A 26903-nucleotide genomic window follows, 5' to 3' on the forward strand; every position below is an offset into this window, starting at 1 on the left:
AAAGGAAAGGCTTGAAGTAAATAACTTCTGGTGTCCTTTCCAGCTCTATATCTGTGGTTATATGACTTCTCATTTTGTTAAACTATGTTAACTTGGTAGTAAGCTAAATAGTTCAAATGTTGAAAACTAGTGGTAAAACCAGATTTAGTAAAATAGAGTGAGTAAAGGGAGAAGAAAGGCAAAATGATAGAACAATCAAAACAAAAATTGATTAAAGAGAGAAGTTAAAGGGGAACTTGGAAATTTGTCATCTCACCTTATTTTCCTAAGAAGATGGCAATGTTTTGTTAACTTTTTAAGGTAGAGGCTAATATCATTATTATCAACAACATTGTGGTCCTCCTTGTTATCACCATTTTAATCATCATTATTATTTTAGAAATGGATGTTCTGTAAGAAGATAGGTATTTATTTTAAATATAGAGAAGCTGCCTGCTCCCACACATAAAACTTGCTGTATAATAGTCAAGGAGACTTTAGTTAACAGTGAAAGGAAACTTGAATGTTTGGAAAAACACTTAAAAGCGTTCTGTGAGACCTTTTCTTAGTATCTCTCCCACTCTTCTGTCTTCCCCTTCCGTTCTCTAAATCACTCTAGTCCTTTCTATATTCAATTCCTGTGTTGAACTCTGCTTTATTCTCATCTCACTCATCATCTCTGCCTGTCCTTTTCTATCCCTTCCCTTTCAGCTGCCTCCTCCAGAACTATGTTTTAGAACAGTGAAACTTCTATGTTGCTGTAACTACAGAGCTGGGTATAGTGAGTGTTTTGGGTAGGTCGGTATAACATACTTTCCCACTCCCATCTCCAGTTTTACTCCCCACTTCCAAATCCCCTTATTCTTCCAAACCATAGGGAGGTTTACACATTGAAATGCACTTACTTTCAATATCTAATTTCTAAAGAATTAACCCATTTTTTGCCTCTCCCTAATCTAAACTGCAGGGTGCCAACTGGACACTAATTGCTTTCATCTGGTGGTGTTCCAGACAGCTCCTCAGAAGGAAGGAGCGCACATTCCTGGCACCAATTGGCTAATTCAATTTACTTCAACAGCATTAGGCTCTGTCAGAATATTCATGAGCAGGAGAATGAGTACCCGTGGCAGCGGCAGGCAGCAGCCACTTAGACTAGGGAAAGAGCAAGGGAGAGGTGGTCGCTGCACCCTGCTCGGGAAGATCTGACTTGGATCACTCTACATCATTATCCCCGTGTTGAACACCTGGAGACTGGAGAAGAGTGACTGAGGAGCTGGTGGGCTTAAAGAACAATTTGGGGGTTTCGACCTAACTCTTGAGGTACCTCAGCAGATACTTTGGAAAAAATACAGAAGAGCGAGCGTGAGGCGGTGACACTTTTGGCAGAGTGGGAAGTGGGGGCGGGGAGAAGTGAAAACAGAAAGAGAGGGAAAAGGAGAGCAAGAAACAGAAGCGGAAAGGAAAAAAACAGAGGAACGGACTTCCCAGAAACAGCTCTCCATGGCGGGTGCAGTGATGTGAAGAGAGCTAGGCGCCCGGGGAGGGAGCCTCCGAGCCGCCGAGACTGAAGGTTTCTGAGGAGTACACTATCTGGGAGAGGTAACGTCACGGCTACTGGGGTGTCCGCTTGTCCGGGGTTCAGAGCACAGGAATGGTCAGCTAACATTCCTCTTTATCTGTGCTGGGGATGGAGGAGGTCGCATGGGGTGGGGGGCATGAAGCTGTTCTTGTCATCTGCTACTCTGCGCTGCGGCTACCGCAACTGCCTCAAATGTCGTGAGGTGACAGGTGGGGGGAACGATAGTAGATGCTTTGTGGCGACTTCGATTTTAAAGATTTTTTTAAAGAATCTAAAGCGCTTTGTGACCTGGGGAAAGGAAACCGCGGACTGCGCTGTCCCATAGTTGCAGGAGTAAAGGGGGAAAGGAGGGAAGGGGCAGAGTGAACGTTGGGTCGATTTGGATTAAATAAGGGACCTTGAGCTCCCGCCGCACTGAGAGGTAACAAAAAGGAGGATCTGAGCTCTAGCCTCAACTTTCCCATTTGGCAGCAGCGTCTCCACTCAGTTCACTTGAGGAGCAACGGGCTGCGGCTGAGTCTCGAAGTAGAGCTACATTTAGGGTTGCCCTTCCTTAAAGAAGACAGAGGGAATGAGACCTTCACCCTAAATATAGGTGAAAGGTCCAAGGCAGGAAGTTACTTCTCTTTTGGGCTGCCTGATAAATCAAGTTCCTTGAGTTTGGGGGTGCGATGCCACCCCCATACCTTTTTTATTAAACGGGGCTGGGCTTGATGAGAAGGAACAAAATGTTTGTCATGCACTCTCCTCTTCCCCATCACCTACCGGACATCACCAAACTCCAACTACCATTATACTTTGCTCCTGGTTAAGAAGTCTCCTAGTTGGCGTTTGGGGTGGGGGTTATACATGGGAAACTTTCAGGCTAACAAAAGCAAATTTGCTGTGTGTACTAAGCATGCCCAGTGATGATTATTCCACCCGCCCAGAAGCTGGAGCGTTTTTCCAGGTTATCTCGAGTGCTGAAAGGTAAATAAAGAAAGGAAACCTGGGAAGGTGATAACGCATATTATTCAGGAGGTGAAATGAACTCCACAAGAGAACCAGAAGATCAGGAATGGGAAAATTGAGGAAAACGGCACCAAATTGGCTCTTACTTTATTTTAGCAAATAAACACACATGCACAAAACATTCTAAAGAAACCATCTAGCATTCCTTGCCATCCCCATCCTTGTTTATTTGTCCTCAAGATGCTAGTAAATCTACTAGAAGTGAAAATTGTCTCTGAGTAAATGAGTATTTCTCCAGAGTTCACCTCGATTCAACAAAGGCAAAGTTAAAACTATGATGCTGATACTTTTCCAAAACTGATATTTTTTTCCTGGCTTCTGCCATCCCTCATTAGATTCCTAAATCATTTTCATTACTGATTCATAATATTACTCCCTTTTATTTTCTCCTTTCACCCCTTAGTTCAACCTTAGAGAACTGGAATTTTTACTAAGGGGTCACTGTGACTCCTGCAGTCCAACTGGGCATGCTCACTAGACACAGTGAGCTTTGCTTGAAAATACAGAAAGAAGCCTGTGAATTGCACCTACAGCTTCTTGTCTCTAGAGAATCCTCATTGATTTTCAAGCACCCAGAATATATGTGACAGGAATATATGGCAAGTGGAATGGCGTCAGAGTAGTGGTGGTCCTGAGAGCAAAGTATCAAAGTTAAGTAAAGTGGCCAGAAGTGTGGTAAGGTACACTATCTTTCCCAGTGAGTTTATGCTGCTGTTCCAAAGTTAAAAAAAAAAGGAATCAAAAAGCACAGTGGGTATAAAATATTATAGACTCTGAGCCAGAGTTGGAACACTAGGTTTTACTTTATGCTTATGTCGCTGATTTTGAGAGTGACCTTTGGCAAGTAATTTTCCCTGTAAGGGTTTCAATTTTCCCCTATTTGAAAAAATACAGTCCATAATCCCTGCCTTTATAATAGGACTTTTGTGAGAAATGCTGAAGATTTTTGTATCAAAAAATGTTTTGAACATTCTTGAAAATGGCTTAATCCATTGTTCCCAGTCCACGACAAGTTTGCTACTCTTGGGACTAAAGACATTCATTTTTAGTATGCACATCATGTGACAGTATAAAATTAAAATGGAAAAGAAAATTACAAACATAAAAATGACTTAGCATTCTTGACATTTTCGTGCATACTTGGAGAAATATTAACTTTCATTTGGGGAGATTTTCTGGAGGATTTAATCAGTGTTTATATTACTGAACCGCCCTCTCTAGTTTTCTCCCCTGTAAAATTTTATGACCCAGTTCTTCCCTGGAAAGCTGAGTGAATGTACTAACCACTGATCACTGAAAGTATAGAAAGTGCAAGAGCTTGGGATATAGGTATATGTAGTGATGATGTCCATCCCAGGACAACAGAAAATTTATCTTAAATAGATTAGGGGAGCATTGCACTATGTATATGCAGGGGACAGAGAGGAAAATCATCATTTGCTCTTTCCAGTCCCCCAAATAAAAAAAAGTCAATCCAACATCTTCACAAAAGGAGGCTACCTAAAGTTTTTGCTGTTTTCTTTTTGTCTCTGGTTATCTCTCAGCCTATCCAGAGTGAACTTCGGGAAGTTTTGACTTAAAGAAGTTATCACACACACACACACACACACACACACACACACACACACATCTGTCGAGTGAAATGGAAATCCTCCCCCACCTCCTTTTCATTCGAACAAGGAATAAAAAGCTCCACACATTCCGCACATCCCATGATTTACCTGTAATTTTTTTAAATACTCAAGTTTTGTGAAGACTTGCAGCTGTCTTTGGGTTTGAGTAAATAGTTTTAAATAATAAAACAAGCTATTGAAAAATGTGCTGAGGAAAAGTAGATATATTATGCCCTAGTGGAGAAGTTATTGAACACCTTTGAGCTAGAAAATGAGTAGTTTGGCAGAGTAGAAGTGATTCCCTTGAGCTTTCTCTACAAATAAGCCAATGGTGGTATTTTTCTTTCCTTGATAGTTGTGGGCAATATTTGGTTAAGTATTTTTACAATGTTGGACCTAAAATAGGTTTTGCCGGGTGTTACTCTATGGAGTGAGGAAAAATGTAAAAAGATACGGAAGGAAGAGGCCCAGTGGATAGAACATAAATCAGTCACAATATATGGGGAGATGATGAGAATAGGTCTTTTCACCCTAAAAAATGCCCACTTTGGAAGAAAAAGAAGGCTGATTATTGGCATCCAATGCTGAAACCAAGGCAGCTGATACTGAGACGAGCCAAAGGGTGCAGTTTTTCTTAGTTTAGAAACAGCAAGACAGCCTCTGCCAAAGATCGCTGTAAACACTGAATAAAGATTTCATTGTGGGTTGGTGTGACTAGAATAATTAGACAGTTAATTGTTCATTCTGATCTAGCAGTGCTATAATCACTAGTGCACAGTAAAAAAAATGAGAGTGAGAGAAAAATAGAAAAGTAACATTTATCACTTTTATCTTCACTTGTTTTACTCTACAAGTACTTTAGAAAAGCTCAAATGAGTCCTGGTCTGTTTTAAAAGGCAGTATCCATACAAAATGGTCACATGGAATTGAACTATTTCTCTGCCATTTTTTCCCTTCAAGTTTCAGTCTGAACATAGTTAAGTGAGAGTGACTCTGTTTAGGATGTTTGTGCTTCCTATTTTTTGCTCCTGTTTCCATAAGATGGAAAATTTCAACTATAAGCAATTAATAAATATTAGTTATAGTTGTACTTTAGTGACACCTCAGCAGGAATAAAAGCAAATAGTATCATTTCTAATGACAAGATTTTTTTTCTTAGCAATAAATCCTTTCTTTTCAATGTTTTTGTCTGGTTTTTTTTTTTGTTTGTTTGTTTGTTTTTGTTTGTTTTTTACTCCAAAAGAAATTGATTGTAGCAGTTACTCTTCCACATTAAATTGGAGAAATAACATTCTCTCTATCCTTAGAGCTGCTTTAATGACAAAAGGGGGTGTTTTAGAAATAAAAATTGCTTAATATAGCCCCATTATCAGCAGTAAATTATGACATTGATATTAACTAAAAGATATCTAAGATGCTACTGTCAAAGACTCTTTCCTACATAGGCTATGAAAAAATAGAAGGAGAGAGTGGATAGAAGGAGAAATAGAGAGCTTCCAACATATATGTATCCCAAGAATAAGTATCAAAGAGAGAAGAAATGATGAATTCTACATCCACTGAACCTTGATAGACATTGAATTCTGATTTACATATGAACATGTTGGTAAGAAGTGTTCAACTTTAAATCAACCAAAAATAATACTTGTAAATATTGATGCTAAATCTTAATTCTTCTGAGAAGAAATTCCTATACTATTGGGAAAAATGAATGGACTGTCAATGTCAATGCCAATGAATTTATAGTAAGGAAAGGATAAGAGAAATTTGCCATATCTCTGATTCTTGAAGCAGATATAAAAGTATATTGATAAGTCTTCACATTTTTTCATCTGACATCCAAAGAAGGTAGTCAAAAAGGCAGAATACTTTATTGAAGAGTAAAAGCAAAATATAACAATTGGCAAAATAACAATCTCCAAATAACAAATTATACACATTGCTTCTTGTAATTTAAAAATTCTAATACACATTGCCAAGCTAAATTCTAGTAATATACCATTCTGATGGGAAAGTTAAAATGTCATTGTTTAATTACTACTTATGTTTTACTAAATAGTCTTTCAAAATCAACTGTCGAACTCTAGTAACAGTGCTGTCTAGTTAAGGACACTTTTGATTTTATATGGATTAACACAATTTTAGAATATTAAAAGCAGAGGTTTGCCAAAAGTTCTTTTCAATATATAAATGATCTAAGCAACCTCAAAGAATTTTTTAATCAAAAAAGAATTCAGAAAGAATTACAAAAAAGGCAAGCACTTGGTACACAAATACATCCCTAAGCTGGCAATGTAGGTACTGGAAGGGAAAATGGTGGCAACACTTACCAGAGAGGGCAGAATTGTACAGGAAAATTGAAACCCAAAAGTGAGAGGTGGCATTGGTCTTAGTATGTAAACAAAAAGGGATGGTAAGACACCTATGATACACGAGAGAATCTCACCATTTTTCAAGATCTTTGACCTCAATCAAAATCTGATTCATTTTGCAAACTCTTTGAGGGGAAAGACAATAACCCCTTATTTTTGGAATCCACTAATTAAACTAGGAAAGCATTTTGAATATTTTATTGTAAATCAAAACTGAATCTAATCATACTGGCAGATTCAAAAGATTTTATTCTCAGTACTGTATATTGTTACTATCTACATTCATGGAAGATTGTTGTATTTTTTCAAATGATGAAAAGCAAGAGAGATGTAGCCCTGACTGACAATGAACATCATAATCATTTGTATTAGACTATCATGGGACAGGAGAAAATGATTGCTTCAGTTACAAACCCCTGTTTGATTTCTTTTCCATTGAGTTTTACTTAAATGCTGAATGTGCTATTGTACAGAAAAGTTGTTTGAAATGCACACTACATCTCCATAATAAAATTGCATTGTCACAGATACAATTGTTATTCATAACAAGTAATCGGAGAAACAGATTCCATCCTTTTAAGTACTGAGTCTCAGTCAAGCCAATTATGACTAAATTACTGCATGTTCTCTGCTGTATCAACTAATTAAAGGGTAATTAATAAAATGATAATTTCATTCCATGGCAATGCCTACATCTGGTTGTCATAGAGGAGTTTGTTTGTCATGTGGTTAAATGGTCATACCCTACAATATGTGACTACAAAATTTTGTGCACCTGTCAGGACAATTGTGCTTGCTATTAGTTGCTTAATCTTCCTGTTTACTTTGTTCCATAACTAAAAATAATCAATATTAATAAAGCATTTAAATTTTGAAAAAGGCTCATAAAATAAAGGACAAAATGATTAGTTCATTGGCCTTGTAGGGTTTTTTTCTTTGTTTGTTTTCAGGTTTGACCTAAGTCCCAAGGATAAGATGGCCCTTGCGTATTTCCTAGTGGATGGATGGTACATGGTGTAAAGTGTTGGTATAATTGGAAGTTTCTAATCAAGAGAAAACCAGGATAGCATTAGCACAGAGATTCAATTATTCCTTGTTCCCAGAGAGAGTTGTTTTCAAGGATTAGAGTTGTGGTCAAATCAGCATAGAGAAATCTACATTGCAGCCTTCTTGCCCTATAGCCAACATGTTTGATTATGACTAAAGTCTAATTTTCAAAGCTCCCATTTTGGATAAATTAAGAATCACAAAATGATTTTAAAATCCCTTTTAAGTCTCCTTTTTTATGTTGCAGTAATCTGTTTTGCATGGATTTTACATTTATATGTTAAAATTTTATAAATATTGATTTATATATGTGTATACATACACACACACACACACACACACATATATATATATATATATATAAAATCTCCAAAATAAATGTACATGTAGATAACATTTCCTTATAATTGTTTAATTCACTTTAACACACAAAATGTGTTTCTTCCTTTGAACTCTTTAGTGGATCATCCCTTAAAATTATTTTTCAGCTGCTGTATGTAATGTTTACCAGAGACCAAAAATAAATCACATAGGTTTTTCTAAATTCAACAAAAACAAATGGTGTTTAATATGAATAATTATGGAAACATAATAATGAAGACATCAAGGAATGTATGGCAATGAGCACTCTTATATTTATATGAAATTTGATCATTTTCCATGCAACCATTTTGAAAAAGTATTGAGTAGTGTTCATAGCAAGTTCATGGATTGAGTTCTTGACAATCTCATTGTCCATTTATTTCTGTGGTATTTGTCTCATGTTCATTATACTCATAGATTTTACTATTTCCTTTGTAGGAAGGATTATGATCACATCCTTGTGTATATACACATATCTTTGAGAAGATGTATATAAAAACATGGCCTCTCTCCTCATTTTTGTTCAAATATAAGTGAATGTGATTTATGTTATTTGACATTTTTCAATTTAGATACAGCTTATTAACATCTGGAAAATATTGTAAAGTATTTGAATTTTTAATGCGGATTTCCTTTTTTTCAATAAAATTAGACTGAAGGGATTGAGTATATGTGAGTCAACAAGATGTATGGACTTCTTCAAAAGTAGGCCCATGATTTTTATATTTCATTGGCACATAGTGTCTACAGCAAAAATGTGCTAGTTCTACCAAAGGATGTTTCTCATTGGGTAAACCACACATGGATTATTATGTTCAATGATACTGCTCTATGTTAAGGATATCAATAAATTAGAGTATTTTTAGAGAACAATGAGAGGATAAAAAGGATTCTTTTTTTTTTTGTAAAAAGGATTCTTAAAGCCCTGTCATATGAGGAATAATTGAAAAAATTGGAGCTAAGAAGTCTGAAACAGAAGATGTTACTGATAATATGAAGATCCATAATAGTTGACTTCAATCTTTTTTTAAGGATTGTCATGTGGCTAAATAATTTACCTTAATCTGTATAAGATTAAGAAAATACAACCTTAAAACCAAAGGGTTTACCCAGAGGCAAATTATAGTTCAATTCAATATAATTTTAAATAATTGGAACTATTAAATTAAGCAATATAGCCTTTCTTCTAAAATAGTGACCTCTTCATCACTGGAAGTAATGTTCAATTACAGGCTTGATCCCTTGTCCTGCATGGAGGACTTTCCAGGTTTTTCTTTAGAGCATCCTGCTCATCATTTCCCATAGAACAATAATATTAAATCACAAACATGTACCACAATTTATTTAGTCATTCCCCAATTGATGGACATCCCCACAATTTCCATTTTTTTTGTCTTGAAAAAAGAGCTGTGTTTATATAGATAAATACACACACATACAAATTGGTCATTCCCTTTTTTAAAAAAATCTCTTTTTGTATTCATGCCCAGAAATGGTATTATTAGGTTAGAGGATATGTTTGATTTTATAACACTTTGGGCATAGATCATATCTTTTGATCATTTATCAATTGGGGCATGGCTCTTATTTTCTTTATAAATTTGACTCAATTCTCTCTATATTTGAGAAATGAGGCCTTATCAGAGAAACATGCTTCATATAATTACTAATACTATCCCCACCCCGTTTATTCTCTTTTTTCAACCTGTCTGTCCTCAAAAATGTTTTGCTACTGACCACTACCTTTTACATATCCCTTCTCTTTTATCACCCTCCTTGCTTTCTGTATCCCATTCCCCTCCTATTTTCCTTCAGAGAAATAGTTTTCCACACCCATTTTAAATATATATGTTATTTTCTCTTTGAGCCAGTTCTGATGAGAGATCTAGTTATAAGATTTGTTAAAGCAACAAAGTCCTGCTTTGCTGGCATGGAGGTGGAGGTTGGGGCAGCTTGTGCTGGGATTGCATATTGGACTTCCATCCTGTTGCCAGGTCTTTTTTGCTGGACTTCTAAGTCCTGTTTAACTGTCTCTGGTCTGAGAAGTCTGGAAGCCACTGATTCAGAGGTTCACTAGAATTGATCCTGCTTTACTGGAGTGAGGTCAGGGATAGGACGGGATTCAGGAGTGAGATTGCACTAATGGGGTCTTCACTAGGACTGCATGCTGGACTCTCATCCTGATGTACAGATCTTTTCTGCTGGCCTTTTAAGTTATTTTCTGCTGGAATATGCTCTACTCTGCCTTTTGGAGTATTCTGACACTCTAAATTTTGTTTAGAATCATTATTTGAAAGAATTTTGGGGAAAGATTAGATGAGTTCCTGCCTTTATTCTTCCACCTTTGGCTCCACTAAATGATATTTTTTACTATCAAAAATGTTTTAATTAAAGTCAGTTTTAACATTACAACAAATAGGTATATTTGGAATAATAATTTTTGAGAAGTCATTACAAAATAACATATTTGTCATTTCATCATGTCAATGGAATATTTCATAATGCTAAGTATTTGGTAATCAAATTACTTATTTTTTTAATAGCCTTTTATTTACAGGATATATGCATGGGTAACTTTACAGCATTAACAATTGCCAAACCTCTTGTTCCAATTTTTTACCTCTTACCCCCCCACCCCCTCCCCTAGATGGCAGGATGACCAGTAGATGTTAAATATATTAAAATATAAATTAGATACACAATAAGTATACATGACCAAAACGTTATTTTGCTGTACAAAAAGAATCAGACTCTGAAATATTGTACAATTAGTTTGTGAAGGAAATCAAAAATGCAGGTGTGCATAAATATAGGGATTGGGAATTCAATGTAATGGTTTTTAGTCATCTCCCAGAGTTCTTTTTCTGGGCATAGCTGGTTCAGTTCATTACTGCTCCATTGGAAATGATTTGGTTGATCTCGTTGCTGAGGATGGCCTGGTCCATCAGAACTGCTCATCATATAGTATTGTTGTTGAAGTATATAATGATCTCCTGGTCCTGCTCATTTCACTCAGCATCAGTTCGTGTAAGTCTCTCCAGGCCTTTCTGAAATCATCCTGTTGGTCATTTCTTACAGAACAGTAATATTCCATAATTTTCATATACCACAATTTATTCAGCCATTCTCCAACTGATGGACATCCATTCAGTTTCCAGTTTCTAGCCACTACAAAAAGGGCTGCCACAAACATTCGTGCACATACAGGTCCCTTTCCCTTCTTTATAATCTCTTTGGGATATAATCCCAGTAGTAACACTGCTGGATCAAAGGGTATGCACAGTTTGATAACTTTTTGAGCATAGTTCCAAACTACTCTCCAAAATGGTTGGATTCGTTCACAACTCCACCAACAATGCATCAATGTCCCAGTTTTCCCGCATCCCCTCCAACAATCATCATTATTTTTTCCTGTCATCTTAGCCAATCTGACAGGTGTGTAGTGGTATCTTAGAGTTGTCTTAATTTGCTTGTTAATAATGACTTGGAGCATCTTTTCATATGACTAGAAATAGTTTCAATTTCTTCATCTGAGAATTGTCTGTTCATGTCCTTTGAACATTTTTCAATTGGAGAATGGCTTGATTTTTTATAAATTAGAGTTAATTCTCTATATATTTTGGAAATGAGGCCTTTATCAGAACCTTTGACTGTAAAAATATTTTCCCAGTTTATTGCTTCCCTTCTAATCTTGTCTGCATTAGTTTTGTTTGTACAAAAACTTTTCAGTTTGGTATGATCGAAATTTTCTATTTTTTGATCAGTAATGATCTCTAGTTCTTCTTTGGTCATAAAGACCTTCCCCTTCCACAGGTCTGAGAGGTAAACTATCCTGTGTTCCTCTAATTTATTAATAATTTCATTCTTTATGCCTAGGTCATGAACCCATAATCAAATTACTTATAATCAAAATAATTCAAAATTATATGTCATTTATTTGTGCTTTGGTCCTTAAATACACTTAATGCATTTCTTCATTGTACCATCACCTACATTGTCTCATTTAGTTTTCCTCACAATTCTATCAGGTAGACAAATATAACTATTATCATCTCCATTTTCCAAGTGAAGAAACATAAAATTAAGTTAACTTGCCCAATATAACACAAGACATTGATGGTAAAACTAGAAAAGGCATTTGTGATAAAAGCAGAAATAGAATTTATGGCTTTTCCCAATAACCCATGTTATTTCTTGTACACAGAATGATCTTATTGAATAATAATTGAATGTTCTAGACATGATGCTTAAGATATCTTGCATTTAAGTGGAAAATAATAGATATATCAGAAGCAGTACAAAGTCTTTTTTTTTACTTTCTTTGCTTTTGAAAATATGTTACTTTAGCATATCTTTAAATAATTTGGATGTACACATCCAGAGAAAGAACTTTGGAGACTAAATGCAGATCAAAGCATACTATTTTCACTTTTTGTCTTTCCTTTCTTAAGATTTTTCCTTTTTTTCTGATTCTTCTTTCAAAACATGACTAATATGGAACTACATTTAACACAATTGTACATGTATAGCTTAAATCAGATTGCTTGCTGTCTTGGGGAGAGGGTTAATGAAGTAAGGAAGGGAATGGGGGGGGTCGAAAATTTGGAAGGCAAAAACTTAAAAAATGAATGTCAAAAGCTATCTTTGAATGTAATAGTAAAATACTATTAAAGGCAAAAAAGAGTTTGAATAAAATACTCTTTAAAATCATTTTAGTGAATAGTTACAGATAAACTGCTCTTACAGATAATAGAACTTAGAACAGGAAAGGATCTCACTTTTCCATTTTACAATGAGGAAACTGAGATCCATAGAAAGGGAGTGACTTGCCAGTGGTCACGCAAATAGTATCACTCAAGATTTGAAATGTCTGCAAGAAGTTGAAAATCAAGATAAATAAGGAGAGTATTTAATTGACAATTTCAAACCAGCAGATTCACATGATTTATATCTTAAAGTTCTTAAAAAAAAAACTTACCAAAAAACTTTCAGAAATGATTGCTGAAGTGCTCACACTCATCTTTAAAAGACTGGAGAATAAAAGTGTTACAGAAAGATTAAAGAATGACATATTGCATTATTTTCAAAGGGAAGGTGGAGAGACTGTAAGCAGCTTGACTTTCTAGAAGTGTCCTCAAAAGTATTATTAAAGAAGTGATTAATATCTAGAAAGTGAATAAGTAATCAAAAAGAGCTAACTCAAGACCATACCATGGAAAACTAAACACTTCTATTTTATTGACAAGGATTGATGGATCAAAAGAATGTGATAAAAATAGTTTACCTAGTTTTCATAAAAGCATTTGATAGTTTCTCATACTATCCTTGTGGAATGGAGAAAAGTTGAATAGATGATAGTAATGTATTTCAATAGATACTTATGAATTCTTTGAAGAATTGGACATAAAGAATAAGCACTAATGAACTGATATCAACTGAGATAGAGATTACCATTAGACTGCCCTCTCAAATCTGTTTTTGTTTATGCTATTCAGTGTGTTGTTCAATATGTGCAAAGGTCTATATCAATTAGTCAAACAATAAATATTTATTATATACCTACTATTTGCCAGGAACCATACTAGTTGGAGTTACAAAAAGTAAAAAGAAAGATAGTCCCTCCTCTAAAATTGCTTAAAAACAAAAAGAAAAAACAACATATAAAAGTAAGCTAAAAATAGGGATTGGGAAGAAGAGGAAGAAGATAAGAACACAGGAAATGATAAAGAATTCCAAAAGATTGGAGATATAGATGGGAAATGAAGAGATTTCTGGCTTGATCCCCTTCACATATGGAAGTTTTGAAATTCATGGGTATGCCCTTTAGTGAGAGGAACAGAAGGCACTGAGTAGGTGTGATTACCAAAGTTGATTGAGTCTTGCAGAACAATAAGATTTCCCAGTATAAGGATCCTGGTGTGAACATAAATGGGAAACTCATCACATTTACAGATTTCACAAAGTTGGGAAAGGCCAGAAATTGGAGGAAGGAGGTAGGGATCCAAAATTTGGAAAAAAAAATATTCCTGAAAGATTTGAATGATTGACTAAATGTAATTAAATTCAAAAGTGAATTTAATAGAAATAAAGTCTTACAAAAATCAACAAATCTCCCCAAAATCAACTTCAAAATTAAAAAAATAATAATAAAGTAAAAGTGTGGCTATGCAATTATATGCAACTTTATAATAATCCATATGAATAAAATATGGAGAGTTTAATGGAATCCAAATTCAGTAAGATTTAAATTAATATGACAGTCTACATATCCAAAACAATATTGAAGGGATGAAACAAGTAAGAGCCCAGTATGTGCCAGATAGTGTGTTAGCACTTTACAATTAGTAAGTCATGTATGTGATCAATACAATAATCAGTAAGGATTATTCCCATTTTGTAAGTGAAGAAACTAAGATAAATGGAAATTAAGTCATTTGCCAAGGTCTTCACAATTAGTAAGTATCTGAGACAAGATTTGAATTCAGATTTTGTTGTTCATTTGTTTTCTGTTTCTATTTTTGTTTTTGTTTTTTTTTATCTAGGTTTGATATTCTATTCACTGTATCACCTAGCTAACTAGCGTATATAAAGAGAAGCACAAGGTCTAAAATGAAATATATAAATTTCTCTGTTGTGAAGTAAAATGGGCAGAGCCTATTTAGGGTACTATTTTCAGTTTCGGGATGTTTTAAAAGGATGTTGAAAGAAATCTGCCATATAAGACATAGATATTTTTGAAAGGTAATAAGGAACGGAAGAGGTACTAGAAGATTTTTAAAAAGCAAAACTTTTCCACTTTAAATTCTGAGCCAATGAACTTGACTTCAGCTTTTAACAAAATTCAGGTTGTGTTCAATTCTAATGAGATGGCTGGTGAATACCTAAAAGAGAAAGCAGTAATCACAGAAGTTGAGCATGATTTTATCTAGAAGAATGTCTGCCAGAGTAAGCTTATTATCTTTTTTCATACTTGGTGTAATGTAGACTAGGAGGAAGTTGAAAAGTTTATCTCAATTTCAGTAAAGCTTTTGTAATCAGGGTTTGAGAACTTCATGACATCCTGAGTTTTGTAGTTCAGAGACTTGGGACTTACTTGGGACTTTTACCATTTTGAATCATGTCTGGGAGTTCTCAAGGGAATATACCTGTAGTCTAAGGGAAAGGAATGGGAACTATAAAATTTGATCTGCAGCAATAGCAATAGGGACAGAGTGTCTCCAACTACCACTTGGGGATTAAAAGAACTAAGATAGAAAGAACCTGAAAAGAGAAAGTGGAAAAAGACTGAACTTTGGCAGAGAACAAAGATTCCAGATGGTCATTGAGCCTCTATGGACATCTCAAAACATAAGAATTAAACTGAAGCTAATGATTGTACCCATCTCTTTAAGAAATGAGGGAAATTAAACCAAAAAAGTCTGATTATTTCTTTTACCCATTATTCCTCCTTGCTGTGCTTTTCCAGTAAGAGATACTAAACATCTCTGGTTTCTTCATTAAAAAAAATGTTTCCTATGTCCAGATTTTTATCATAAACATAAAGAGTACTGTAGTTAGGCAGAGGTAAATACATACTTATATTAGGTTAGCAAACTGAACATTTTTCTATATGTTAAGAGAAAGAGGGAGAAAAATATATACACACACACACAGATATATATAATTCATATATTCTGTATACACACATAAGATTATCTATTTTTATTAAGAATTTACAATGTTCTTGACACTGTGGCAAACACTAGAGATATAAATACAAGCCAATCAATCTTCTAATGGACCAAGACAATGCATAAATGAGAGCTTAAAAGTAAGGGGGTTACCTTAGCATATAGATATAGCACTGATCCTGCAGTCCAATAGTTTAAATCCAGCCTCAGAAACTTATTAGCTATGTGATCATGTATAAGTCACTTAATCTTTCTTTCTATTCTGTCAATTATAAAATGGAATAATAATAGCGCCTATTTAATAGGATAGTTGTAAAGATCAAATGACTTAATATTTGTAAGGTGCCTAGTATATTGTAGGCATTTAATAAATGTGTGTTTCCTTTCCTTGTAGCTTGAACTGTGTGGTGTGAAGATGGCCTTGGATTTTCTTAACAGGAATTTCTATGACTATACTCACACTTTTTCCCCCTCTAATATAAGCTTTGTAAAAATAAAGAAATATGCCAAATGAACCTGAAGGTCATTATATTGCTCTAGCCTTAAAAAATGAACTAGTTGTTTCAAAAGGGTGTGACTGATGAAATCTCCAGAGAGCAAAAGGATAGGAAAGCGAGGTCAGTGGTCAGAGAAAAAAAACATACCATCTCCCCTCAGAAAACTACTCCATAGGGAAAAAATAGGAAAGGCCTGGGAAAGATTCAGTTCTGCTCCTATCCAGCTTGGAGGAAAAACATAAAGGATTTATTTCTGACCAACTGTCTACCACAACAACATTTACTGGTATTATATTTTGATAAAATTGCTTATGATATTCTTGTGGAAAAGATGGATATTTGATCTGACAATGGCAAAATTAGATGGATTTGGAAGTGGTCAAATGGTAAGATCCAAAAGTCATCAATAATTCAATGTTACTTTAGGTGGAAGTCTACAGTAGAGTGACCCATAGATGTGTACTTTTTAAGATTTTATTAATTATTTGGATAAAGGCATAGAAAGCATGCTTATCAAATTTACAGAGAGAGACCCAGTTTGACATACCGCATTAGGACAACAACCAACTTATCTTGTACTGTTGTTTCCTTCCAAATCAAAACATGTGTGCAGTGGTACTAAGCACAACATTATCTGAAAGAATACTGACATGCTTGAAAGTAGAACTATAATGAGAAAGTGCTTTGAATTCATGATATATATAGAGAGATCCATTGAAGAAACTTAGGGTGTCTATCTTAGAAAAGAAAAAAAATTAGGGAGAAATATGTCGAAGTACTTGAAAGGCTGTCATGTAGAATAATGGTATCAAACTCAAATAGCAATGGGAACCACTAATATGTACATAAAGTTCTTTTGCTTCAGCTGCATATTGACTTAGTTTTTAACTGCAACATGATGTTTTATTATTTTTTATTTTGTTAAATATTTCCTAGTTATAGTTTAATATGGGTCCTGAGTATCCAGAGTATTATGGACCTTATGGACCATGTGTTTAACATCTCTGATGTTAAAGAAAGATTAGACTCGTTTTGCTCAGTTCCAGAGGGTAGAATGAAAGGCAAGAAGAGATGACTTAATTAGACTTAATTAGAAAACAAACAAATCTCTAATAACATTTATGATCAAGACTATGAAGTCAGGCGTTTGACAATTTCTTGATTTTCAGATTATCTTTCTAAGACTACAAGGATAAAAACGATTAAAAACTGAGTTTTGCATAGTTTTGCAAAATTACCACTATATCTACCATCATTAACACTGACTTAGTTGAAAACTTCTATTTTTCCAAATTAAAGCTGATGATTTTGAGCTTCCATAGGAATCATTACTTTTCTTGAAATTTGAATTTCCAGGACAAAAGATGCTCATTTAAGTATAAACAGTTAAACACCCTTCAAAAATGTTTTGGTTGATTTGCTCTTTTGGATTAGCTACATGATGTAAATCATCAACCTGAACAAATAGTAGTCAATATATTGTCAAGTGACCAAAATGTAATTTTTTTTCTAATTTCTCATGCCTTTTATCTCCATCATGTAGCACAGCAGTTTGTGTATACGGAGAACATGTCTAATAAATGTGTACTGGATTGGATAAGAATGATTGATTTTAATGTTACAAAAAGGTGTTCTATAAGTTGTAGAATTGGAATCTAGGCCTTTAAGCTATTAAAGAAGATAATGTTTTAATTTTTTATGGATGGATGCAGGAAATTCCTCATGGTCACAGCTATTTAGAAAACTGACATGTCTCTCATAGAATTGTTATCAAGGGATACAGAATAGTGCATCAAGTGGTTAACCTTCCTTTTCAGATTATCTTCATAAGATAAACTTGACTTCAGATCACTGTCAAAAGTAGAGTTCTAGAAATGGTTTTGCCAGAAAACACTGGAGAAGTCTCTTTGCTAATACTTAGTTAAAACACTTTATAGCTACAAATTAAATCTGGTGACTTTGATCAGCTATAGGTAATCGTTCTTTGTTCCCACTGTTTAAGCATCTAAGCTGAAAAGAGTTTTTAGTAGCTGCTGTAGCCATTGTGTTTTCTTGCACATTTTACACTTTGTTGAAGTCCATAGTGTTTAGCATTCTTGGGAACCATCAGCATTGGAACTGGAGGGGGTCAAGCCACTTATCATCTGACTTAAAACAGCATTTTAGGCAGCTCACTGCAGGGTAGTTGTTTTGCCAAAAGGCAGGAGGCATTGCAAAGATTCATGCTTGCAGAGCTGAGAGGAAAGTCTGTTTCCTCAGCTGTCAATGATTGGTGTCTTCTACTCTTAATGAAGTAGTTGTGTGCCTCATGTTCACAGCTAGTCCAGGCACATGTCGAAAATAACTGGCTTGCTGAGCTTCTTACCATAACATTTACTCATCAGGGCACCATTTCACGATGTCAAATTGTTACTTGAAGAACGTTTATATGACTTTGTGAAGTGGAATTGAGATTAGAACACTAATGTTTTATTCACAGGTTTTCCTTCAGATTTTTACTTTATTTCTTAGGGGAAACCTTCATTTTTTCCCCTTAAAGTGTCCTTGAAGTGAAAATTATTCCCCACTGTGAACCAAGATATTTTTTTTAGTTGAGATGTCCCAGAGTAAATACCTCTATCAAGCTAAGATATATGAAAGAAGATGGGGAAAATAATGAAGGTAAGCTTTAAATGGTGAAGAATATTCCCAGGATGTCATAGATGGCAATTCTTTTTAAGGATGTGGGACAAGAAGAGTTTGGAAAATGCTCCTAACAGAGAAGAGTTCCACTTATTCAGTATTTACAAGCACAGGGTGGAAATTAAGGGACAAAGAAATTCTATTAGCATTCAGAAATGCAACAAATAAGTAAAGAATACTATTGCTGCCATTTGATGCTAGGCTTCTCAAGCTGCTTGGGTAAATAAAAAAGCCACTGGTATCTGTGTCTACCTTGGTCTATAGGTCTGTGAGTGGAATGTAACCCGAAATTCTATTTCTATGAGACGCCAATAACAAGCACAGCTTCCACAACTGGAGCAAGTGGATATGATATATGACAGAGGAGGAAGAAAAAGCACTCTCATTTTTTTTCTGTTTTCTCCATGCCCTCATGATGGAATTCTGAGTCTGTTACCCCATAATATATCCGCTTTAAATTAAAGAGATATGTCAATTTTTATCCTTCAAACTAGAGGTGTCAAAAAGTTGGCCAACAGCTGCTGATAATACTTTCCATGGGAACCAGATTAAAATATAATTGAGAAATAGTATACAAAATGAATTAAAATAGAATAAAACACAGATTATATTCATAGATGACTTTCCAAGTCCATATATAGTCTACAGGGATCTTTATATATAATTTAGTGGGCCCCTTTTTGATGCTGAACCATTATATTTTTAAGATACCAAAAAAAAGTCGTTTCTTTCCAATGAAGTTACCAAAATTATCTAAACCACACTAACATTAAAAATAAGAAAGTTACAACCACATTGAACAATAAACAATTTATAAAAATTGTTTTTTTTAATTGAAGAACAGAGCTTCTGACAAGTATTCTTTATTTATAAGTAGCATATTTCATGTAATGCTTACTTAAATAGCAAAATGTAATGCAAATTAGACAGGCACATTTCTCTTTTGGAGTTAGGCAAAAGGGAAAAGAATTTAGCACTTGGAATAAAATCTAAGCAAATATAAGATTAGTTATATTGTTGTAATTGACTCAAGATGACTCATACTGATAGGGATGAGGAAGAGGAAAAGAACAAGCAGAAAATTCACCAATACCATGGAACATCAAAAAATGATTCATGTTTGGCTTATTAGTGAACTTGTTTATTTACTCTTGAATTGTGTACTTCATATTCTGGGAATTCACAGGGGTGAAGGAACTGTCTTGGGACCAAAGACTGCTAGGTCTTTTTTTTTTTCCTGAAAGGAAGGACCCAGGTTAATACTCACCCCAGAGTATTCTGATTCAACCTTCCTTAGCCTTAGATGTGCCTATGTTTAGCCCATTAAAGTTAATGATTTCCCCAGTTCTTAACAGTCAGAATAGACTAGATATTCTAGTCAGATAGTCTAGATATTAACGTGTTGGTCATTTTTCTTACTTTAGGGAAAACTAGGATGTGTATGGTTTCAAAGTCAGTCTGTGCATGGAAAGGAAATAGCTAAGATGTTTCCAAAGCCATAATTAAGCAGATTAACCTTGTCAATAAACTTTAATTCAAGATCCAATTCAGATAAATCATAAGTGAGTTAGCTACTCTTTAGCTTCCATCAGCTATTATTTATGCCTCAAGTTCATTCCCACCAAAGATAAGCATGAGTTAATTAAATAAAATCCTTCATATATCTTAAGAAAAAGGATACTGGTTCTACTCTGAAAAATTCACAGAATGCTACCATCCATGATAATTTTTTTGTTCTTTTTTTTTTACCCAAATTGCTTCCAATTAGCTAATTAGTTGCAAAATCTTGTTAGTGTTTGATTATATAGTTGAAGGTGCATGATATTACTTTTCAAGGCACTTTGCTGTATGATATATATTTTTTTGCTCACAATAATTCTATGAACAGAATATGCTTTAATTTCTATTTAACAGTTCAGAAAAGCGAGCCAAAGGAGGAGGGGTACCTTGAGAAGTAGTGTCATACTTTTAAAAGTCTTAAGTTTGGAATCAGAAAACATAGGTTATGTTATATATGCTGTTGTTTACTGCCTTGTCATGTTGACAAGCCATTTAACTTTTCTAGGATTTGGTTTCCTCATCTTTAAATTTTGCCTTCTGCCATCTAATTTCCTCCCAATTATTTCTTAAGAAAATTAACCCGAAGAAGATTCATAAGAAATGTACTCTTTTCACTTTAAATGTGGAGAAGGCCTGATAGTCACAATTTAGAAGAGAACATGAGAATCAAACTTAGGAAAGTCAGCTGAAAACCAAGAAATTTCCAACCTAGCCCCAGATTCCCTTTCTAGCCTAATTATACAAACTAAACATCCTGCACCATATTGTCTAGTCAGTCTCTCTTTTCTAAGCAGACAAACACCCCATGTTCCCTCTCTGGTTTTGTAGTGACCGTTCCCAGTCCTACCTATATAATTGTTATGTGGGGTAGGGGAGATTTTCCAAATTATAGGCCAATGAATTTAACTTAAATTCCTACAAAATTTTTAGATTTTCCCTTTATGGATATGCTAGTGAACAAATATCCAAAAAAAATAAATATAGTTACAAAGATTCAATATGTTTTTAGCAGGATAAAATTGTATCAGAACAAATTTATTTCCTTTTTGTTGTTATTAGGACTGTTAGATCAAGAAAGGTAGTAGGTGTAAATTTTGGCAAAATGGAAAAATAGTGAGATATAAAATACAAAGTGTACACACACACACACACACACACACACACACACTGCTCCCGAAGTAATTTTCCTTAAATCAAGCTCTGACCATGTGCTCTTGTATTAAGCAATTTCAGTGGTTCACCATTGCCTTTAGAATCAAGAGCACATTGCTTTCGTTAGCTTTTAAAGCCCTGTTGAAGAGGTCCTGAATGATGTTTTGGACTAAGAGAAACTAAAGAATTGATCCCTGAGGCAGGCACGCAGAAGGCTCTGATAGAGCTCAGTTTAGCTCCATGTTCCTACCCTCTGAGAGGTCCTCCAGTCTGAAATTCAAATTATGTCAAACCCCTGAGACTACCCTCTATAGAGGTCTGGAGCAGTCTTCCCTTGCCATCCCCTGCCAGAAATTCCAGTCATGTCCCTGACTGGACTATATTCCTATAAAATATATTTATGGGCCATCCCATGACTACTGCCCTCTGCCCTCCTTTGGATCACTCTGCCTTGTGAGACCTTCCCCCATACCACATAATATTTCCCCTAATTCTCCCCAACCCCATTTCTCCTCTTTTCAGCTAGCTAACTCTTTTAGGGTGATAAGTCCCTTTCTACTGGGTAATTGTGAGTTCCACTGAGGAACTTGTTGTTCATGTGCTCTCCCACTTATTATTGCCAATGTCTATTTTATCCCTTTCTTTTGTCTGTTACCTATTTCCCTAAGTAAATCTGCCTTTTTGAAGAGAATGGCCATTGTGAATTCTTTGACCGAAACCCAACTTTGATGCCCACCTTCATTTGGTGACAAACCCCATACAACTGATCACATCTCTGTGATCACTCTCTGACCCCAACTTATCTTTCAGGCCCCTTTAAACAAATCACTTTTCTGGAACACTGCAATCTAACCTAATGAGCTTCTTCTCTATTTAGTGAATTATAAACTCAGACTTAGTCAATGGTATTTGGTGTCAATCTAAGGTTTCTAGAAATAAGGAGTAAATAATCTCTTTGTATTCTGCCCTGGTCAGACTCCATCTAGAATATTGTGTTTATTCTGGTATTTGCAGTTTTAAAAAGACATTGATAAATTGTAAAATGTCTATGCAGTGGCAATCAAGATATTAAAACAGCCTTAAGTCCATGAAACTTGAGGATAGGTTGAAGAACCTAAGAACCTAAGCCTAAAGAAGATAAGTGGTGGGAAAGAAGAGGAAGTAAAGGGACAGTATATGATAGCTATCTTTTGTTTGTGCATATTTTTTTTTCTTTTTTCTGTTCCAAGGGGAAGAGAAGTGGGAGGGAGAAAAAATAGGATTTTGTTGTTTGAAAAAAGTATGCATTTTTAAAGTAACTTGCTGCTTTGTAAAATAAGTGTTATTTTATGTGTTTGTTGAGCTGATAAAGAAAATAAAATTTTGTTTCCCCACATTTCTTTTGAAATGAAAATATCCTCCTTTTGCTGAATTCTGCTGAATTTATTCTACAATCTTGTCTTCCTTCCCATCTCTCTTTGTTAGCTGTGTTAGCTTTATTTCATTCATTTTTGCTTGAAAAGTTTCTCATCCATCACTTTTCTAGGATAGGATGAAGAAATAACAGTGATAGGTTTGGCTTTTTTACTCTTATGTCCTCATGGACTTACTCTATGCTGATGGTGGTGATATTGTATTGTAAATGGAAGACTTGCTCCTACTAACTAATTTCCATTCATATATATTTTGTGGAAACTATAAAAAGACTCTCCCCATTTAAACTTTTCTCATTGTGGTGTGGAAGGTCACCTTGGATCCTTGAAGTCTCTGCCAGTAGAATACAAGCTTTGGCAGGTCCCATAACACTATAAAGGCTTTGATTATGGATTCCAGGTTGAACTCTGTATCTATCATTGAAGAATTTTAGTTAATTCATTCCCATTCAATAAACATAACTCAAGCTACTATTTTGTGAGAGATATCATGTATGCTAAATGGGAGTGGAGTCCCTTTCCTCTGGAAACTTATGAAACATGGGGGTCTGTTCTGTTACTTCTCCCTTTTCAGTTCTGCAGTCTCTTGAGAGAATTGAAAATTTCTCTTCTCTTCCCTTTGCTCAAGCCTCTATAATTGTGTCCTTCCAAGTTTTTAGATAGCCAGGTGACAATCACCCCTGTTCTATTTTAACCATGTCACATCAGATTCGCCTTTATGAAATAATATTTATTTTAAAATATACTCACAAAAGCAAGTTTACAAGCATTTCCTCAACACCTAGGGGTATAATTCCCTCCTACATCACTTCAGAAAGGGAATAGGTTTAAGCTCTCAGCATTAGTTCCAAATTAAATTACAAAGTACCCTCCCTAGATCCCCTCCAGGACCATCATTCCTCAAGGTTCCCTGCAGGGATGGTTTATAGAATCCAAGCTAGTATGAGGTTTGCATTCTCTGTACCTAGAAAGAAAAAGGACAAATGAAACAGACCAAAATAGGAAGCTGACTTTTCTGGGTCACATTGCTTAAGAGGAGGAATGTGATTCTTAGGTCCTCTCTTTACTGTATTGTTTCACCTGCTGATGAATGTCTCATACTGGTGTAGCTGATGTCATAAATGATGTGGAAACAGGTGTTGTGCTTTAAGAGAAGAACTGAATGTTAGGGTTTGGTCATGTGAAAAATTCACAATGGCCATTCTCTTTGGCAAAAGGTATAATGCTGGAGAGATTAGGTTTTTAATATTTTAATAGTGGAGAATTTCGACTAACCAAAACTAGCTGGCTGAATGGGACCCTTGTCTCTAAGCATCCAGCCCTGAGCAATTAATTCCAGAGACATTTATAGGGCTCCAGCTATCAGGGAAACAAAGGCAAGGGGGGAGAACACTGGGTAAGTCATAATTTCAGGAAGGAACGTAACTTTTTAGTTATAATAGGTTGGGGGTCAAGATTCAAGATGGTGGGAGCAAGAGACAGAGAATCTGGGACAGGAGATAGTAAGCACTAACTACCCAGGCATTTGAGATAAGCCATCTGGAGTTTTATGACTCACTGGAATGTGAGAGTGACCAGAGCTTAATGGGGTAAGGAAAAGGTGGGGTAGCCATAATATTTTATTCAGGGTATAGCATAATAACTCAGGGAAACTGAAACATTACAAAGGTAGGTTTATTTAGGAGAAGAGGTTACAGAGAAATGAGGGGATACAACAGACGGAATGGTAAACATGAAATAGACTGGGAGAGAATATGAAAGACAAGTTCCGTAGGGGAATTCACAAATACCCAGTAAAAAGGAAATATCTTTTGAGTTTGGGACATATTGGTAAGTGGTAGGCCAAATCATGAAAGGGATTTAGCACCCTAAAAGAATTAGCTATAAGGAGGAAAAGAGGGGTTGAGAAGCACAGTGGGGTTATGAAGGACATCACTTGGTATGAAAAAACACCAGGAAACAGAATGTCTTGGAGGACTGACCCAAAGGAGGGCAAAAATATTGAAATGGGCCCTAAATTTAACCTAAAATTTAACCTCATTGCTGCAAACAGCCTTAGAAACTAATCAAAACAACATTTTGAAATAGCTGAAAGTACGGTGTAGCCGCATATTCTCAGACTCAAATACTTATCAGAGAAAAAATTAGTAAAAGATGGGGAATGGCATCTGAATTCAAAGTTGTGTCTTCAGGGACATGACTGGGATTTCTGACGAGCCATGGCAAGGTGAGGCTGCCCACAGAGGGTAAGGCATCAGGGGTTTCACATAACTTGAATTTCTGACTGGATAAGACCTCCATAGAGAGAGGGACCATGGAGCTAAACTGATCTAAGAACCTTCTTCCTGCACACTCCAAGGATCAATTTTTCAGTTTCTCTCTGCCAACCATACACATCATTCAGGGCCTCATCAGTACCATTACATGGGAATGGTGACAATAGTGGAACTATGCTTACTATTCAGATAGATTTAAAAACACACATGACTATATAGTCAAAAGAAAAAATGCTTCTCCCAACCATGTGGTAGATCAAAAAAATAATTTTCAGCCATGCACCTGTTCCCTGTCTTCCAAGAGCAGGTTCCAAGAGTCTTTTAAATAACTGATACAGTTTTAGGTGGTTTAAGTATATAAAAACTTATTAGAGATTCATCACCAAGAACTAACCAACCAAGTCAGAACTTTTAGGGACTACAGCAACTCATTAAATTGTCTACCTTAGTAGAGTAGGAATCAAGAGAAAAATCAGCATGTGTGCCAGGATAACTCACAACAATAAAATCATTGATCCTTGAAGTAAGTGTTAAAATAAGTAAAGATGCAATTAAATCAGCATTTATTATGCACCTGCAATGACTTGCAAGGGCTACAGGGAAAAGAACACTGGCTTTGGAGTGAAATAATTCATCTTTTTTCTTTAGTTTAATTTTATTTTTTCCAATTAACAAAAAATATGTTTCCCTCCTACTCACCACCATCAGCATTGAGAAAAAAGCTAGAAACAAAATCTTTTTAATGAACAAGCATTTCTCTTCCTCTCTCCTACTTTCTCCCTCCCATTCTCTCACCCCCTCCCATTCATATTCATTCTCTCTCCTCTCTCTTCTCTTCTCTCTCCCCCCCTCTCCCTCTCCCTCCCTTCGTCCCTCCCTCTCTCTCTCTTTCTCTCTCTCTCTCTCTCTCTGGTCTGGGTGTATGTGTCTCTCTATGTCTCTTTCTGTGTGTATCTCTCCTCTCTCCATATATATAAAAAACACACACATATATAGATATATACATCCAAACATGTATGTGTATATATACATTTATAGATAAATAAATGCATATAAATTATATATACATATGAATGCTTATACATATTATGTGTAGATATGAATATATATATATATATATATATATATATTATGTATTCATTTCATCACTTCTCAGGAAATGGGTAGCAATTTTCAGCATTGATCTGGGAAAGGAAAGGAAGGAAGGCATTTGTATAGCACCTACTCTCTGTTCCAGACATGGAAGGCTGTATTTGAACTCAGTTATTCTTGACTCTAGATCTAGTGCTCTATCCACAGTGCCACCTGGCTACTTCTGGAATTGAACTTGGTCATTGCAACAATCACAGATATTAAGTTTTTTTTTTTCCTGGCTGTTTGTCTTTTCAATATTGTTGTTATTGAATAAATTGTTTTTCTTGTTCTGGTCACTTTAACTTTGCATCAGTTCATAAAATTCTTCCCTGATTGCTTTTCAGTTATACCTCCTTCATTTTTACAGCACAATAATATTGCATTATAGTCATATGCTCTAATTTCTTCAACCATTCCCCAGTTGATGGGCAACCTCCTTTTTTTCTAGTTCTTTGCAATCGCATGCACAAAAAACTGCTATAAATTCTATAAATATGCTTAGTATCTCTCACATTTTTTTTTCTGTTCAAATGGACTTATTTCTGTGTTTCTTTGA

The 26903-nt window shown here is 35.2% G+C and overlaps 1 protein-coding gene across 1 annotated transcript in view; it reads left to right on the forward strand.

Annotated features, from left to right (window-relative positions):
* The first annotated feature begins 1075 nt into the window (after positions 1–1075).
* The window catches only part of CDH20 (cadherin 20), a 279772-nt gene continuing 253944 nt past the window's right edge, over positions 1076–26903 (forward strand). The window contains exon 1 of the mRNA XM_031946158.1: positions 1076–1578. The gene's annotated coding sequence lies outside the window, so the exon portion shown is untranslated. The remainder of the gene's footprint in view (positions 1579–26903) is intronic.

The sequence above is a fragment of the Sarcophilus harrisii genome, chromosome 1 (genome assembly GCF_902635505.1).
Source record: "Sarcophilus harrisii chromosome 1, mSarHar1.11, whole genome shotgun sequence".
Classification (NCBI taxonomy): Eukaryota; Metazoa; Chordata; class Mammalia; order Dasyuromorphia; family Dasyuridae; genus Sarcophilus; species Sarcophilus harrisii.